Source organism: Euprymna scolopes, chromosome 1 (genome assembly GCF_053919585.1).
Source record: "Euprymna scolopes isolate OS-2025 chromosome 1, ASM5391958v1, whole genome shotgun sequence".
NCBI classification, from domain to species: domain Eukaryota; kingdom Metazoa; phylum Mollusca; class Cephalopoda; order Sepiida; family Sepiolidae; genus Euprymna; species Euprymna scolopes.
The window spans coordinates 131,892,327-131,913,604 of record NC_136482.1 but is presented as its reverse complement, the minus strand read 5'-3'; positions in this window follow the sequence as shown (position 1 = coordinate 131,913,604).

The window sequence follows — 21,278 nt, the reverse complement described above, 5'->3', positions numbered from 1 at the left end:
GATGTAAACAAAATCTGAATGTTGTATATATATATATATATATATATATATATATATATATATATATATATATATATATATATATATATGCTAGCAGGGGTGGCCGGCGTTGCTCGGGTGTTTGGAGGTGTATGCTGTGCAAAAAAAGCAAAAAAAAAAACAAAAAAAATGGTTAATTTTTTAAAACTTTGACCCCTATTATGACCCCTTAAAATTTATAGTTTCGGGCTCAAATCACTTTATTAAGTTAGATCCAGGTTCAAGGAACCTATATCTAAAATTTCAAGTGTCTAGACCCAAAATTGTCGGAGGAGTTTGGTAGAGTTCTTAAAGGTCAAATCGTTGAAATTTGACCCTTTAACAGCCAAATTTCTGGCTGACACCCGTCACATCGATTTTCCCAAATCTCAGTACCCGGTATTTCAAATTTCGAGTCTATAGACTAAAAATTGACAGAGTTATTGCGTAGGGAAATGTACACAGACAGACAGACAGACAGACAGACAGACACGTTCACTTTTATATATATATATATATATATATATATATATATATATATATATATATATATATAGGTTTTGAAACAGTTGTGACTTTTCAGGAATGGTTAAATGTTGTTACCTTAATATTCAGCCTGGGAGATAATTATCCCGACCATTCTGTAAAATGAAACTGTCTTTATCTCGATGTTTTATCTACATTTAAATATCTGTCTGTCTGTCTGTCTGTCTCTTATATATATATATATATATATATATATATATATATATATATATATATATATATATATATATGTGTGTGTGTGTGTGTGTGTGTGTGTGTGTGTGTGTATATATATAGTAATCCACGGATGCGTGTTTCGTTGTCAGTACGACTCATCAGGTGGCTAGAACTACCGAGATTCGAAATCCTAATCCCAATCAGAAACATTTGGCGCCCTACTACAGAGCCACAAATCTGCTAGTAATGGTGAGAGAAATTGTATTGCATTATAAATGATACAATTTATTTATATATTATTTAATTGGAATTCATTATTAAGGTGAGTATTATTTATTTATTTATTGCGGACTATTATCCTAATCTTTTAATGACGAAGGCCAGAGAAATAGTTTGCCGAAACATCGTGAAACAACAACTAAAAAAGATGAGGATAATAATCTGCAATAAATAAATTAACACAGCTTATTATTTATCAATATATTTTTACTTACGATATAGACAACAAAATTGTTCAATTCAAAAAATGTAATACTGAGTTGAAGTTATTATTTCGTAATATATATATATATATATATATATATATATATATATATATATATATATATATATATATAAAGGGAGGAAAACGTCTACCTTAAACCACTAACCTAGTTCTAAAACAGGTCCTTTGTTCGATGCATGCCCATTGGCTGATAGGAAGGGGCGCGGTGGATACTAGAAAGCTGATTGGCTAACTAAAATCCTCAACATATATAAAAACAAGAAACAACCACAGAATTCGCGCATAAGCCAGACGAATCCTATAGTGGATGGAACGCAGAATATTCAGTGTAGCTTAATCACCATATATATTTTATAAATTACTATATATATATATATATATATATATATATATATATATATATATATATATATATATATATATTAGTTTTAAAATGTAAAAAAAATAAAAATAAAATAATAAATAATATATATATATACTGCTCCCCATGTGGGGGTACCAAATTGGTTAAAGGGAAAATTATTCCCAGCTCGCATTTAGGTAAAAATGCGCTTTTGTAAATAATTGAATTCATTCAAAACATATAGCTAAAACCAAAACAAACAACATTTATATATATATATATATATATATATATATATATATATATACACACACACACACACACATATATATATATATATATATATATATATATATAACTACTTAATTTACTCATAAAATTAATATACGAAAGTATAGATTTATGCGTAAACTTTAAGTATTTACTTCAAAAGTGCTCAATACGTAGGTAGAGCTAGTTAGTAATTTATAAAATATATATGGCGATTAAGCTAGACTGAATATTCGGCGTTTCATCCACTCTACGACTCCTCAGGTTTATGGGCATAAGCCTGAGGTGTCCTAGAGTGGATGAAACGCAGAATATTCAGTGTAGCTTAATCGCCATATATATTTTATAAATACCTATATATATATATATATATATATATATATATATATATATATATATATATATATATATATAAAGATTTTTAGAATTTTTTGAAGTCCTGTTTGGACAATTATGTCGCCCCTGGTCATATTTCTAGTCGCATTGATAAAATAAAAGCCAGAAACGCTCTTAATTTGGAATGTGCTTTCATCAAGGTGGAATACACGAACTTTGGTTGTATTCCTGATTTAATGTTTGCTAAATATCGTCGATTTCGGTCATTCATGTGGACCAGCCTCTCGTTTTTTAATATAGTACGATTCTCTAAATACTTATCCGTTGGTGACAATTATAGTAGAAACAAAGCTTGTTCCAACCACCAGAAATGTATTGATATGCTTATTAGTGCTAAGCATGGTGTTGGTATCGAAATTGACCAACAGGTATTCAATTTTTTTATGTTTCTCTCACATAGATAAAGTAGTACTAGCCAGAGGTTTGGATGTGGGTATCCCCTCCCACCTCGCATTTATAAGGAAAATAGTTTTTGCTGAATTTGATGTACTACATTCTAAGCTCGACCTTCATGAGTCTAGGTCGAATAATGATTTCCTCTATATGAAGGTAAAGTTAGCTGAACTCGCACACAGTTTCGCCAATTCTCTATCAACACACAATAATTTACCTGGAACCAGATTAGTAGTAGTAATCAGGCCGCCAAGATTTTAAAGTTTAATAATGATATTTATGTTACTAAACTGGATAAGTGTGCCGGTGTGGTCATTCTTAACAGTAAGGATTACACTCAGAAACTGTCAAATATTCTGAACGATCTTACTAAGTTTAAGAAGCTAGATAACATTTCAAACAACAACACTTCGAGTACTAAAATAAAACTTCAAAAACGTTTTCTCCAGATACATAAAAATAAATTTATCAGCAAGAATACTTGTGATAGGATCCGATCCGTGGGTTCGCAGCGACCACCAATGTACGGGTTGCTCAAGAACCATAAGGATGGTATTCTCTGGGTGCAATCCTAGCGAATATCTTCCTATGTTTCTAGGAATCTGTTTTATTCAGTTACTAGACTCTTTCATTATTGGCGTTGACGACACCTATGTCATTTTCAAGTCCCGCCATGAAGTGAGTGAAATTTTCCTGCAATTAAATTATCTCCACCCAGCACTACAATTCACCATGATGACTCGCTTCCTTTCTTGGATGTTTTGACAGAAAGGACAGGTAACAATTTCTCTACCGCAATATACAGGAAATCGACTTTCACGGGCCTGTATATTAGTTGGGATTCTTTTGCCCCCATGGGTAGCTTGATTAAAACTTTGGTTCATCGTGCCCTTATGATTTGTACGCCCAGCATAATAGAAACTGAACCAAAAAAAAAAAAAGATAACATATATACTAATTAAGAATGGTTTCCCCAAGGATATCATTTCCAAGTTTATTCATAAAAAAACTTGCGCAATCGAACATTGACGTTTTCCTTAGGCCATCTAAATGTCCGGTGTATTTAAAGCTTCCTTTCATATTCCAACTACTGATGTGTGAGCCAAAACGGGGGTGGGGGCCGGGGAGAAGGACGATAATTTACATAGGTGAGTCAGTTTAAAAATGATGCCGGTTAATCGTCAGAAGAACTAAAAAACACAATGTCAGATCCTCATGAAGATTCTAAACAAAGGAGACTCCATATAACTATCCAAACTAACACGAAATTCGAATTGAAAAAGATAACCCGAATTTCGATTAATGTAAACCCTTAATGCATGAACATTAAAATCAAAACATTCTTTACTCATTATCCGTCAGCGCCCCATTAAGGGGACGCGAAAAAATCTACATTTACATGTAAAAGTTTCATCTAATTCGGCCGCTAATGGGTTATGAATCGAAATTATATAAAAGATCTTGATTTTATCTTCGTAATGAGGACATGAAAATGATACAATTCTGTTCGGGGAAATAATTTAATCCGTTCAAGACCAAGGTCAATAATTTTCCCCACTCTTTATTTGTGCCTAAATCCAGACGTAGATTTCATGAGCAGAGCTTCTTTCTCAGAAGTGCACGATTGTGGAACTCTCTTCCGTTCGTCTGTTTCCCACCTGACTACAACTTGGACGTCTTCAAGTCCAACATAAACAAACTCCTGACAAACCGCCTCCTTAAGTAAGACACTTTATCAAAACCCCCAATACTAATGATTACTACAGTACTATCTCATTGATTACTGTACACGCAAGAACCCTTATCCCCGAGTGGCCTCCGGGCCTTGATAAGTGGTGACCCCCATGTAAAAAAAATGCAATTTCATATACTTACATAAAATTTTAAGTACTGATTTTCAGTATTTACTTTAACGTTGTTCAATAGTGGGTAAAGTTAGGTAGTAAGATATGATATATATATATATATCTATAATATAAAGCTGAATGTGTGTGTGTGTGTGTGTGTGTGTGTGTGTGGTCACAAATAGGCTCCTATATGGTTGACTATTTTAAAAAACAGTTTCAATATAATGATAGAAGATATATCGAGACACAGGAATGGGTATATTTGATCTAGCAGAAAGGTGGTCCATTAAAATTGTGGGGTCTGCGTTCGCGCCTGGTCCACAAAGTATGGAAATAAAATATTTAAAAATTAAAAAAAAAAAACGTTTACAAGTGTTTTTGATATAGATGTACATAAGAATACTTTAATAAGTATGTTTTAACTTAAACAGGGTGGTATGATAAAATTGTGGGGCCTGCGTTCGCGCCTGGCCTCCATAGAATGGAAATAGGCACAAACTTTAATAAAGACTTTTCATATCTATCTGTGTAAGTATACTTTGATAATTATGTTTCAGTTTGAAGAAATATGGTATAATAAAATTATGGGGTGTTCGTTCGCACCTGACCTCCATAGAATGGAAATATGTCACAAAGTTTAACAAGGTTTTTTAATATAGATCCACAGAATATTGTGATAAGTGTTTCAGTGTGAACAGGTATGGTATAAAAGAATTATGAGGTTTATCTATTTTTTTTTTACTTTCATCATATTTTGCTTTGGTTTTGATACCCCCAAATCCAACCCAAATTTACGACCCTTCCTTTTCATAACTTATCATACTTTCATAAATCAGAGTCCATTTTCTGTAGGCTGTTTTTGAACCTAGTCAACGACGGGTACTTTTGCTAGTATATATATATATATATATATATATATATATATATATATATATATATATATATATATAGTATACTCCTGTGCGATATAAAATATTAAAAATAACATATGCACAGCCCAAATGGTATATATATATATATATATATATATATATGTATATCTATCTATCTATCTATCTATCTATCTATCTATCTCTATCTATCTATCTATCTATCTATCTATATATATATATGTATATATATATATATATATATATATATATATATATATATGTATATATATATAAAATAAAATAAAAATTACAGTTAAATTTACCAAAATGATCCAAGATGGTAAAACTAAAGTATATTATAAATATTAAAGAATTAATATTTATAAAGTAATCTAAAACAGACGTAAAAGCTCGATAAAACCAAGTAGGAGATAGAGCTTATAATAAGAGTAAATAGTTAATAAAATATGTTAAAAACACTTTGAAAAAGAGTTAAAAGCATATTTAATTTGAAAAGGAAACACTTAATAAGTTGATAGTCCTTAATCCGCGGAGTTCTGAAGAAATACTTTCCTTCTAATCAGAGCGTAGGAATTAGCTAAATGCGGGATCAGATTTTGCATACAAAAGTATTTGATGAAACTGCAAGTAAGTCAAAGATCTTACTTGATAACAAAACGTGAAGCAGAGGGAATATGGTGAAGAAAAGAGTGATTTCACGTGAATGGATAGTCTGGTGAAAGGTAAGGTATACAATGACGGTAAAATCCAAAATGTAAGTCCAAGAAAGTTAATTAAATTTTCCAGGGCTGCCGTGTTAAAAGCATATCTTATTTTTCTTTTATTATTATTGGAATTTTTTCTCCTTTTCCTTGTACATATTTGTGAATTATTCCACGGATTTCGGCCTTTTGGATTATTTTGGACCATCTTCCAATTACGCGATTTCCTGGGATTTTACTTGTGCGAATGGAAAGTTAATTAACTTTCTTATTACTTTTTTATTATTATTTGAGACGTAAATGAGAAATAAAAGTTTACACACACACACACACACACACACACACACACACACACACACATATATATATATATATATATAAATGTAACTCTTGCTTCGTTCGCAATTAATAGTCTAAATTACCACTGGAAGGACTGCTTCGGCATTTTAGTATAATATGTTTACTGTGCCCATGCGTGTTTTATATATCTCTTTTTAATCATAACATTATACTTAATTTTTCTATAATAAATAGGCGGTTTTCTTTGTACGGATAGGCCATTTTTTTTATTTGGGGACAATTATTTCACACCGCGTGCCATCACGTGACATCACGAAACGGAACTTTTATATACCAAATTGACTTTTTTCGTTTAAAAATGGAATTATTTCTCTTTCGCTAATATATATATATATATATATATATATATATATATATATATATATTTTAAATATTTCGTGTTTTATATATACAGTACAATTGTTGAATGTTATTCTTTTGATTATATTTATTTGTGAAAAGCACAATTAAAAAAAGATTAAAACGGAGTGAAATTTAAATTTCCATTCTATTTTTACAACAACCGTAAACAAGCGCATACTTCGATAGTTTTATCGTAAGTTAACGAGCAACCCATAAAAATCTGGTAATTGAGTGTCAAATCTTCTTAAAATATTGTAAATATATATATATATATATATATATATATATATATATATATATATATATATATATATTATATAACCTCTCCCTAACATACTGGCAATAATTTAGTTCCGTCCTTCCCTTGAGTGTTCTAATAAGAGGGATTGATTTATTAATATTTGTATTAGAAGCTGAGCAAAATTATTTAATTGTTGAATTTTTTGCATTTTGGTTAAATTTGTTAGTTTGCAATCGCTTAAAGCCCACACAAAAAATTGAACAAAAGACAAGATTAAAAAGAATGCTACTCATGCAGAATTTAACCCCACCCCCACCCACCCACACACCGGATTCCAATTAGCTTAAGGTGCGACCGGCCATCATCACCGGATTCAGCCGAGCGTTGTTCAAATGTTGAAACACTAAATCAACATTTTATTTATTTTTTTGCATAATTAATTAATGATGGGAGTATTTTTTTTGTTTATTTTCTTAACATCTCTTGACAAAAATAATTTGTTCATTCTCTTGAAAAAAAATAGTTGTATTATGCATTGTATTTTTTTTACGCGCGTGCAATGTCAGTTAGAGATGAATAGATTTGTTTATGGCGCGCGCACGCGCGTAAAAATGGCCGCCAAAAATATAATGCATAATACAACTTTTTATATTTCGATAACTACTTACTTCTGTAAAATTTAAATGCGATTTTCGTATTCAGCATAGTCGAAAACGTATAAAAGTCGTCATTTAAAAGAAAATTGTTGAGGTGGACCTAATCTGAAAATTTACCGAAATATTATTTATTATTTTTTAAAAAACAGTGTTTACAAAATGCCGGCGTGCCTTCATGCAGCCATTTTCTTACGCAATAAAAGCAATAGAATTTTACGAGATAAATATTTTTCAATTTTTAAACTTTAAATATCTATCAAAACTTTTCTATTGTTTCAATTTTTACGATATTTTCAGGATCAATGTGAAATTTTATGCTCTTTCCAATAAATCAAATATAATATTTTAGACAAACGTTTTATTTTCAAATTCACACCCCCATTTTGAAATGTTTATTAAAATTTTAATAATTAATTTGGTACTTGTACAGTTTAGTCAAGACATTAAAAAATGAAAATATCGAAAAAAGTTTAAATTGTATGTATCCGTTATGGAACGAAGTTTTCCGGAAAAAAAATTTCACTTAATTTTATCAAGTAGTTTTTTTTTTTTTTTTTTTTTTTTACAACGGAAAAAACACGTTTTTATGAGAGCGCGTTGAAGGCAGCCATCTTGGATAAAAAATTGTTTGAATTTTAGAAATGCCAAAGAGAGATAACTCCAGTTAAAGAGCTGACACTCCCTCCCCATCTTTAATACTAGCTTTTCTTCCTAAAAGTCGAAAATTTTGCTCAGTATCATAACAAATTGTTTTTTTGCTGTAAAAAAAAACAAAACAAAAAAAAACTACTTGATGAAATTAAGTGCAATTTTTTTTCGGAGAACTTCGTTCCATAACGGATACATACAATTTAAACTTTTTTTGATATTTTCATTTGTTAATGCTTTGACTAAACTGTACAAGTACCATTAATTTATGTGCCAAAGTTTTATATATCACAAATTGAAGATAAAAAATAAATAAAGAAAATATTCTAATTAAAAACAACAAAAAAAGAATAGTTTTTTTGGAAATTTATCTGTAAAGTCCAAAGCGTAAAACTTTTTTTTTAAACCATGTTGATTGTTTTTTTTTAATGAAAGTTCATGTTATGCTTACATCGTCAAGTAAATACCAGACGCTGACGGCAAATTTTTCTATTTCATTGAATGTTTTCTTTTTTTAGATATTAAAAAAAAATTTGTCGGTGAAGAAGTATTAAAATATATCAATCAAAAACTCGTGTATTTCATTAAAAGAATTTTTTTAAAATCGATGAAGCGGATTTTTTGTCCTAGGGAAAAATTTATAAGTGAATGTGCGTTTCTTTTTTAACTACGGAGGATGAAAAATACTAATTTTGGTTAATACACGCAATAAAAAAGAGATATTATTTATGCCCTTGGAGGAAACCATACTTCATAAATTTCATTTTAGCAACAGCAGCTATTTAACGCTTTGCGCAAAACACGTTACAAAAATGCGACTTTCTAGGACCCTCGCTTTAAAAAATCCTTTTATTTAAAAAATACATGGAATTTAAAATATAAATATGGATAAATTCTTAACAATGAAAAATGGAACTACTCATTTAATAGTATTTTTTAAGTAAGTGATTTTTTGGCATTTATATATATCCATATATTTATAAGCAAGTAAAAATATGTTGATTTTTTTTATATTTTTTTAAAAGAAAACCGCTTTAAAGAAACAAATATTGTATAATTTGCTATTAAACCTGTTATTTTAAAAAAAAATGATCTTTGTTCCTTTAATTGAAACAAAAATAAGGGCTTGAATTATATTTTCAAGTAGTTATGAGCTTAAAAAAATAGTAAGTTGAATTATTAAGGTTCTGATCATCATTTTTAATGGCCACTTTCTGATACACCTATAGAACCTCTCCCAAACATACTGCCAATAATTTGGTTTCGTCCTTCCCTTCAGTGTTTCCAATAAGGGGGATTGATTTACTAGGATTTGTATGAGCAGCTTTTTTTTTACATGGGGGTCACCACTTATCAAGGCTCGAAGGCCACTCAGGGATAAGGGTTATTGCGTGTACAGTAATCAATGAGATAGTACTGTAGTAATCATTAGTATTGGGGGTTTTGATAAAGTGTCTTACTTAAGGAGGCGGTTTGTCAGGAGTTTGTTTATGTTGGACTTGAAGACGTCCAAGTTGTAGTCAGGTGGGAAACAGGCAGAGAGTTCCACTGGCGTGCAGTTCTAAGAAAGAAGCTTTGTTCATGGAATCTACGTTTGGATTTAGGCACAAATAAAGAGTGGGGAAAATTATTGACAGTAGTTTCAGCCAGACGGGTGTTTCTCGTGAAAGATTGGCGAAGGGGGACGAGGGATTGGAGCTCAGACGAGCACCTGCCATGGAAATAACGATAAAACAAAGGTAGGCTCGCAACGTCTCTTCTGTGTGAGAGAGGCTGCAGGGAAGAGAAAAGGGCATCCCCCACTAAACCACGAAGTCTATTTTGTACTCTGTCAAGGCAAGATAGGCTGTTTTTAGCAGCTCCTGCCCAGATGTGGAAGCAGTACTTCATACTTGGACGTACTTGGCTCTTATAAAGATAGAGAATTGCATTAGTAGTGAGATATCTTCTGGAGCGGTAGAAGAATCCCGCCATTTTCCCAGCGTCCCTGGCAACAGATTTGATGTACGTGTTCCATTTCAGATCAGGAGTAATGGTCAAACCCAGAAGTATCTATATATATATATATATATATATATATATATATATATATATATATATATATATATATATATATATATATATATATATATACTTCATTTACTCACATAAATTAATATACGAAAGTATAAATTTATGCGTAAACTTTAAGTATTTACTTCAACAGTGCTCAATACGTAAAGCTATGACGAAATAAGTAAAGCTATGACGAAACGCGGAATATTCTGTGTATCTTAATCGCTATATATATTTTATAACTTACTATATACATACATACATACATATATATATATATATATGTACATATACATATATTGATATATATATTCATGTACAGATACATATATTTATATACATATATATATTTATATATACATCTATACTCCTATAAATTTGTTTTTTTTTATTTGTGTATTGATTTTAAAACCCTTTTTTCTATTTGTTTAAAAAAAAAAAACTTTTTAAATATGGGTCGTGGAATTGCATTCATCTGCAAAAGATCTAGATAATTTGCACATTCTTTTAAAGATTCATTTTAATTAATTTCATGTTCGGTTTTCTCATGGGATTAACTATTACGTGTAATTATATTAATGCAGATATTCTACATGATTTATACTTGCGTAATGCTTGCGTAAAAAGGTTATAGTAAACACAAACGTCTTTCTATATATATTTATGTATACACATATATATTTATTTTAAATTTGCCTACCAAACTCCTCTATCAGCGTTTGGTCTACAGACATGAAAATTTATATATAGGGTATTCGAACACATGCGAAACATTAAATTGGGTTTTAGCCGATGAAAATCAGTGCAAAAGTGTGAAAATTTAAGAAACGGAATTTACTAGGTGATGGTCGAACGACAGCGTTACGAATATGCATGCGCAAGGTAATAGCTTTTGGTTCATGTTTTAATTTTTAGCTTTGCAGCAAGCATGTCTTCATAGTTCAGGCATTAACGTCAAAGGAAAAAGTAAACCGTAAGCTAAATGTCTTTGTTTCGATTCTCGATGGTGTCGCACAAGTTATTTTATTTTATTTTTTAACGTTTTAAATCATTACTATATATTGGGTCCAATATAATATAATAATAAATACCAAATATGCATTAATCAAAATATCATATTTAAGCGTATTTTATAACCGGGCAATGCCGGGCGGCCTGCTAGTAATATATATATATATATATATATATATTCATACGTATGTACGTATGTATACATATACATATATTTATATATACATATAACTATACATGTACATAGATATATATTTATACATATACATATGCCTATATAAATAAATAAATAAATATATATGCAAATATACATGTCGTGTATTCCTATTCGTCCAAATGCAATAAGTCTAAACGCACTAAAATTTGCAATTCTATACTTATCACATATCATATTCAAAATAACAATTTTTTTCTTTGTTCTGACATCAAAATTTATCTTGTGTCAATCTTTTATATATTTTTAATAGAAATGTCATCAATTCAGAATTACTTTTATATATCGCATCTTTCCCCGTGTTGTACTGTGGCCAGAGGGCCCATGACAATTACGTGTGCGCACAATATGCACGTGTTCATGTGTCAATCTCTATTAGCCTGAGCTCGTCTTGTATGAGATATGCGTTGGTGGTGGACAGCTTATTCAATTAAACTTTATTATCAGTTATAATTTGTACTAATATTGACCTTTGCCTTTTGGCTAGGAGCAAAGTGTTTTTATGCTATACTTCATCTTTTCTATCCTTTGTAAGTGGGACAGAGATCACCCCCACCCTAGACTGACGCAATTTAAATTTTTATCCTCATCACGAGTGTGCCTTTTTGAGGGAGCTGATTTTCATCATCGACCTTATGTCGAACTCTGCCTCTCACGAGGAGACTAATAAATATGAACTCATTCTTTCTAATTAAATGACTGACGCTCCCTCAACTTTATATTCGATATTATACATACATACATACATACATACATACATATAAACATGAGTCATTAACAAGGCGATCTTAACAATAAACGGCTGTTGCGGAAAGATAAATTGATTTGCAATGGTTACCGAAAGAGCGAAGTGTACAGAAAATGTGTGGAAACTTGTTCTCACACAACTTCTAGGGAACACTACCTGTTGTCATCAGTGAGTGAGTAAACTTCAGTGGAGGTCAATGGCCTCTGCTAGCGAGAAATCAGTAGTAAGCGGCTGTTGCGATAATGCAAATACAGATGTAAATTTTATCAAAAGAGGTGGAAAGTACTGGGGAAACTTGTTGTCACTCAGCTTCCAGGGAACACCACAGGTTGTTCTCAATGAGAGATCCTTTATGACCTGTGTGAAAGCTCCTTGTGAGCCAATAATAATAATAATAATAATAATAATAATAATAATAATAATAATAATAATAATAATAATAATAATATTCTTCTTCTTCTTCTTCTTCTTATTATTATTATTATTATTATTGGATTATTTGGTCTACTGTTCTCACCTTGGATATTTCGACAGATGTAACCTCTGACCTTCTTCATGTGCATCTTGTCGAACTCCACATGGACCACTGGACCAGTGGCTCAGCAGATAAAAATGCTGATTATTAGTTCTAAGTAACTGTCTTCTGGAAGCTGACAATTTCATCATCAATATGCGCGATACTAAGAATATAATAAAGAATTACATCTACTTGTCCATTGTCTGTGCGACGAGAACAATCTACCCCATGGATTAAAGGGTTTCTACTGAAATAAAGTGCAGATTTCCGAGTTCGATGTAAAAATTCTCGGGTTCGACAAGGTTCATCTGAAGAGGATCGGACGTTGTATCGGCTGAAACGTTGTGAAAATAATATCAACGATGAGAACGGTCCCCATCTTAAAACATTCCGGTAGAGGAGAAAAGCTACCCCCCCCAAAAAAAAACAATCAAACAAACAAAAAACAGACAAACTTTTTTTCTAGTGAATTAACCAAAAAATGTTTTGTAAAAGTTTTACATCCAAACATGGGCCACATAAGACAATAGTAGGATAAAGCAGGAGGCCGAGAACTATATAGCAAACATACATCTAAATAAATATGAAATAAATAAATATTATTTTAATAATAATAATAATAATAATAATAATAATAATAATAATAATAATAATAATAATAATAATAATAAAAATCTCACAGGATTTTTCTGCTACTTTTTGGAAAGTTTCCATGGTTGTTTATCCCCTTTCACGGATATAAAATCCATTTCTTTCTTGGTCCAGGGAGGCACATCCTCTGTTGTTGCCGGTAGCCAAAAGAAGAATATTGGTACTACTAATAAAGAACTTGCTTTTCTTTTCGCAAACTACTCCCTGTAACAGGGCAGTAGCAGTACTAATAGTATGTACAAAGTGAGGAGAAAGTAGTATTAGTAGAAAGTATTTGTAATTAAATAATTTTTATTATAATGATGATGCGGGTAAGTCACAGTAGCTGAGAAAAGGGTTCTTTACTGTTTCATTTCAGCGGTCATACTGATACTTGTAGTATTGATAGTGGCAGTAGTGAAGGTGGTAGTGGCAGTAAGTGTTATGAAAGCCCTACTCGACTGTAGTGGACATGTGTTTTGGTGTTTTGTTTTCTTACGGCGCGTGGAATAAGAGCGCCTTTTTTTTATCAAGTAGCTTAGTGTGTGTATGTATGCGCTTCGTGTTGCTGATTGTGTGCGCAAGCGCGCGCATGTGTCGGTATGGAAGAAAAAAAAGAAAGAAGGGAAAAGAGAGAAAGAGGAAAAAGAGAGATGGGGAAAGAGGGAGAGAGACAGACATTGGTATAGGTGTAGGAAGAGGAAGTAGAGGAAATGAGACGCTAGTAAAGAAGAACACTTGAGAAAAATTATGACTTAATAATAAGAAATACTGCTGAAATAAAAGGAAAAAACAAAAACAAAACAAAAAAAGAAAAAAAAACAAGAACAAATTATGGCAGACATTTTCCCTATATCGGGTTTATATCTAAAGTTAGTTTTGCTCGGTCTATGAGGTGAGGCTATCCTCCCAGGCATTATCTCAATCTTCAAGAGAAAGGATTAGTTTATCGTAGATCACCTGATGTGCCCCTCACCGGAAAATGCTGACGGATCAAACGACGACGAATTTTGCACCCATTCAGAGTATTCCTTTTTTATTGGTGTGTGTGTGGGAGGGCAAATGGATTCCACATTATTAATAAACCTCATGTCTTACTTTGTTGTAATGTGAGGCGCGTAAATATATACAATAGCAGGGAAACTTGGCGTTACCCGTAATCGAATAAGGACCTACATTTATTTAAGCTCCCAGCCCATAACCCTAAATTATATATATATATATATATATATATATATATATATATATATATATATATATATATATATATATATAATGTATATATATATATATATACATTATATATATATATATATATATATATATAAATATTTATATATATGTATACATATATATATATATATGTATATATATATGTATATACCATATATATGGTGAATTAATAGTTGCTACTTCTTCTGGTGAGTTAAGGGCAAAATAGATTCATTGATTGATATGATAATTAAATGAATGATTTTGCGCTACGATACAGTTACTGCCAATAATTGTAAGTGTTGGCAGAATTAAGGAATAAATTGTAAGATGTTCAACATCATGAAATTTGAAATATAAAATTTTGTCATTCATTTGTTGTGTGCTCAGTAATCAAATTGAGCTTCTGGAATTAAGGATTTGTATCTATAAAAAGTGAAATATAATTGAAAAAAAAAAAACATATTTCCACAGAAAAATGACCTCCCTGACTAAATTGTCTCTGAAATGGGTATACATGCTGATGGCACCACGGTCTATAACAGGCACGATAGGAAAACAAATGAACACATATATAAGGAAATAGCAGAAGCACTAGAGGAGGATCTCAAATTTGTAGTGGAATGGGGACAAAAATGGATGGTCACATTCAATGCTGCCAAGACTAAACTTGTTTCTTCAATAATTACAAGAAACCTTCTCTACCACCAATAGCAATGACCAAAGACGCATTATCTGAAAGTACTTCTTTTAAACTCCTCGGCCTAACGTTCAAAGGAAACATGAGTTGGAACAATTACATTGAGAGTATTGCCAGGACCGCTGCGAAGAAGGTAGGGCCTCTCTATTGTGCTAGAAAGCTACTAACGCCCGAAAGTATCCTGTACCTCTATAAGGCCACTATTCGCCCATGTATGGAGTATTGTGGTCATATTTGGGCTGGTGCATCTGCTACTAGTCTCTCGATCCTAGACAAGGTTCAAAAGAGAGTCGGCAACCTGATAGGTCCTGAACTGTCATCTAAACTTCAGCCTCTGTCCCATCGACGAAACGTTGTATCCCTCTGCCTGTTCTACAATATTTTAATGGTGAATACTCCGACGAACTGCAAGCGCTTGTACCCGCTCGACGTAAATACTCCCGATAAACCCGACACACAGCTTAACCCCCCCTACACAGTAGATATCCCTAGATGTAAGAGAGATTCCTACCCAAGTAGTTTCTTCCCCAGAACTGCTAGGCTTTGGAATTCCTTTCCAGATCCCTGCTTCCCCAACTGTACTGACATGCAGAAGTTCAAGTGTAACGTGAGCAGACATCTTGCTGCCCAACTCACTACATAGTACCCCTGTAGCTTATGTCCCTGATAGTAGCCCGCTACATCAAAGTGGCAATGTGCCTTGTTTGGGGTGAAAATGTAATTAAAAAAAATATGTATATATTTCTACACCTACAAAAGTGAGTACACCCCTCACATTTCTTCAAATATATAAGTATAGCTTTCGTGGGACAACACTGAAAAATGATTTTTTGACACAATGAAAAATAGTCTGTCTGCAGTATATATAACAGAGTTCATTTATTTTCCCCTCAAAATAACTCCAAATATAGCCAGTAAAAGCAAAATCCCTCGCAACAAAAAGTGAGTACACCCCTTACAAAAAGTTGTCAATATTAACATGCAACATGTCAACTCTCAATATTTTGTGTGGCCACCATCATTATCTCTCCTGGGCATAGAGTTTACCAGAGCTTCACGTGTAGCGACAGGAATGCTCTTCCACTCTTCAATTACGACGTCACGGAGCTGGCGGATATTTGAGACTTTGCACACCTCCACCTTCTGCTTCAGGGTGCTCCAAAGATGTTCTATTGGGTTCAAGTCCATCACCTTTACCCTCAGCCTCTTCAATAAAGCAGTGGTTGTCTTAGATGTGTGTGTTTGGGCGATTATCATGTTGGAACACTGCTCTGCGACCAGTTTTTGGAGAGAGAGGATCATGCTCTGTTGGAGTTCATGTATCCCTCAATGAAATGTAACTCTTAAATGCCTGCAGCACGCCAGTCCATGATATTCATATTCCTACCACCATGCTTGACTGTAGATATGGCACATTTATCTTTGTATTCCCTACCTGGTCGCCGCCACACATGATTAAGACCATCAGAACCAAACAAATTAAATTTCGTCTCATCAGACCAATGGACATGGTTCCAGTAATCTATGGGTTTTGTTGACATGTCTTCAGCAAACTGTTTGCGGGCTTTCTGTTGTATTACTTTCAGAAGAAGCTTCCTCCTAGGGTAACAGCAATGTACATCAATTTGATGCAATGTGCGGTGTATGGTCTGAACACTAACAGGCTGAGCTCCAACCTCTTTAATCTCCGCAAAAATGCTAACATCACTCCTAAGCCGATCTTTCAAAGAAAGCATTTGGATGTGACGCTCAGCACGTGCGCTCAGCTTATTTGGACGCCCTACCCTAGGCCTGTTCTGAGTGGACCCTCCTCTTTCAAAATGCTGGATGATCTTAGCCACTTTGCTGCAACTCAGTTTCAAGGTGTTAGTAATCTTCTCGTAGTCTTGACCATCTTTATGTAGCGCAACAATATGTTTTTAAGATCCTCAGAGCGTTCTTTGCCATGTGGTGCAATGTTGGAACCTTTAGTGACTGGTAAAGGAGAGCGTTAGAGCTGCACTGAAAATTTGAATACACCTGCTTTCTATGAACACATAGCATAGTAACGCTAATGAGTCACATGACATTTTAGAGGGGAAAAAGCAGTACTCAATTTAGACATTTAGGGATGTAGCTTTTTGGATTGTACTCACTTTTTAGGGGTGTAGTTTATTAAGGGTGTGCTCATTTTTATTACCAGAGGGGAAAATAAATTAACTGTATTAACTGTAATATATGCTGAACACAGACTACTTTTCATTGTGTCAAAAAATCATTTTTTTAGTGTTGTTCCATGATGAGACATACTTAAATATTTGAAGAGATGTTGGGGTGTACTCACTGTTGTGATACCCTATATATATATATATATATATATATATATATATATGTGTGTGTGTGTGTGTGTGTGTGTGTATGTATGTGTATGTATATATATGCTAATATATGTGTATACATATGCATATATATATGCATATATAAATGTTATTATACTTGTTACTTAAATTTAAAGTAACAGGATAAGAAAAAGAAGGAAAGAAACACATTATTAAAACTAGACGAAAATATTTCAGTCGATTATTTTTAATGCATTCATTCATTTAGCAAAATTAATTTCATTAAATAGAAGTCGACATCTTATACAGGGAAACTTGGGAGAAAAGAGACGTCCATCTTTAACTGTTTGTGTTGTTATTTCTATACGCATTTGACTTTGCATATTCACTATTCTTTAAATCAAGTTTCCACACACACACACACACACACACACACACACACATATATATATATATATATATATATATATATATATATATATATATATATATACATAAATATGCAGTACCGATAAAAAGAAAGTTCGCATTCGTAATTCATTTCAAAAACTGCTAATTTAAGCTAAATTTAATGTAACTGTTTAAACAACCTATATCTCATTTGATTCACCTTTTATTCCTCTATAATTTTACCTGTTCATATTCACAATTATTAATCACTCACCCTTATATATATATATATATATATATATATATATATATATATATATATATGTGTGTGTGTGTGTGTGTGTGTGTGTATAAGAGAGAGAGAGAGAGAGAGAGAGGGAGAGGGGGGGCGAGATAGAGAATAAGAGAGTTTGCTCTTTATTATACTACTGCAGAGATGAAGATGCAAACACAAATGCTGAAAGGACAAAAAAAAAAAAATTAGGAAAATGTAGATCGTGTATGTAGCAAAATATAAAGTTGGTATTTACTAAATGAATAAGCATTAATGATTGTGTGAGTCTACGGGAAAGACGGTGGTTGTTAACTTTTCTTTGTTTGGTGTTTTTCCTGTGAGCAGTTGCTTTAGGCGCAGTTGATGTAAGCGTTGTGATGATACGGATTATGATGGCAGTAAAAGGACGGGACGAAACTGCTGCTAATGGTGATTGTAATCATCGTGATAATGAAAATAACATTCCGTTTAGCAGAGATCCGGGAAGAAAAGATTGTTGGTGAGTTGCCTGAAGGAAACCCCAGGAGCGAGCCCATTTGTGCGCGGAAGTAAACGCATTCTTTTATACTGTTTGTAAGCTGCTGCTGATGCGACGTTTTGGTGAGTCCTGAAAGTAAAAAAAATCTTTCTTGGTTTCTGAAACACGGGCGAAGATGGTCAAAGACCAAACATCCGATTTTGTTAGCAGTGCCGAGAAGTACATGGGGTCGACATGACAATAATAAAGAGAAGAGGATAATGGGTGTAGTGCAAATTTGACACTTCATCCTCCAAACACCTCAATATCTGGATGAGACTCCCATCAGAGTTTGTTTCAGTAGCCTTTTCGAGAACTCCTGAGTTTTATTTGTTGTGACTTCACGAAAACAACGTTTCGGATAAAAATATATAGTTATATTTAACAATAGCAACCTATAAAAATCATATGCAAACGTTACTACGCACTGCGTTTAACTGCCCAAACTTAAATTACGTAAAACTTGAAAATCGCTATGACGTTAATTTATTGAATAAATGCTGAAAATATCATAAATGTTGGATAATTGTTTAATTTTTTCTGATTAAAACAATTAACAAATTACGATTGTATTATTTAATCAACTGGAATGTTTATTGAGATGAGTATTATTTATTAATTTATTTATTTTCGGACTATTATCCTCATCTTTTAGTTGTTGTTTCATGATGTTTCGGCCAACTATCTCTATGGCCTTCGTCAGGTGCTTACCGCGATGGAATAGGAACTTCGAATCTCCTAACTGCATCCTTAGCAATTACTGCCTTCCATGGTTGTTGTCGTCTCACCACGTTTTGGCCAACTAAGATTTTGGGTAGGATTGAAACCGCTATCTTCAGACAATGTTCACTTGGTACTGCAGAGATTCAACGTCTCTATCCACTGCGCCACGGTCCTCGAATAGGGATAAAGGTTGCATATAAATCCACGTTTTTTATTATCTGATCTTCCATTGTCGGGTCCATACCGAATGGTACATATTTAATTAACAGAAACTAAAAAGATGAGGATAATAGTTCGCAATAAATAAATGAATAAATAATACTAATCTCAATAGACATTCCAATTAATTAAATTCGGTACAGACCCGACAATGGAAGATCAGATAATAAATAAATGTGGATTTATAAGACGAAAAATCCAAACTTGATCCTCCTTCGGGGAATAGAGACGTTGAATCTCTACAGTTCCAGGTGAGCATTGAAGATAGCGGTTTCAGTCCTACCCAAAGCCCGCCAGAGGCTTATTTGGCCAAAACGTGAAACGACAACAAATATGGATGCAGTTAGGGGATTCGGAGTTTCTATCCCGTCGCGGTAACCACCTGACGAAGGCCAGAGGAATATTTGGCCGAAACGTCGTGAAACAACAATTAAAAAGTTGAGGATAATAGTCCGCAATAAATAAATGAATAAATAACGATTGCTGTTGTTTCTATTTACTTTACAACAAGTCAAGTCAGTCACAAGGTCAGTTTTGTTAACCTTTTACTTACCGATTGGATGTATAAACCGTTATACACCTGTGTTGTCCTGAACCAACGTAATTTTTCTCTGCTGATAAACCCTCTTGAACACCGATGCTTATAAAAACGTTTATTTAAAAATTGGCAATCACCGAAAAAAACATCAGAAAAACAGTTTACTTGTACACGCGCGTGCGTGTGTGTATGTGTATGAGAGAGAAAGAGTGAGAGAGAGTAAGAGGGAGTGAGAAAGAGTGAGAGAGTGTGTGGGAAAGAGACACACAGATAGACATAAGGATAGCTTATCTTGCTACACTCGGTGATACTGTGCGTTGCACTAAATTCTAAATTGGAGACAGCACATAGACACGTCTTTTCCGCTTGAAGTCTGAGAAGCCAAATACAAAGACAGTCCCTAATTAAGTTACGTGTTTTTGTTAATTTCTGTTCTGATTAAAAAAAACAAAAAAAAAAAAAAAAAAACATTTACTATTCAAAACACGGCCCTCGCTATCTAACAAGTCCGCAATGGGAAAATCCAGCTCTTGAAAAAGCATCACTTTGGATTAGAACAAGAGTGAGAGATCATAATATTAGAAAGAGGGAGAGAGACAAAGAAGGAGTAAATATATATATATATATATATATATATATATATATATATATATATAGAGAGAGAGAGAGAGAGAGAGAGAGAGAGAGAGAGAAAGAGAGAGGTAAAACAATATAACGCCTTACGATAAGATATACTTTCTGTTTCTGTCTCTCCTCTCCTTTTACCAAGGCATGAACAAGCAAGCAATTAAGAGAGGGCAGACGATTTTCTTCTTTCTTTGTTTTTTCCTCTTGTGTGTTTAGCATAACAAAACATGTCAGTAAAGAGAGAAGATGATAGTACCGTGTGAAAAAGTA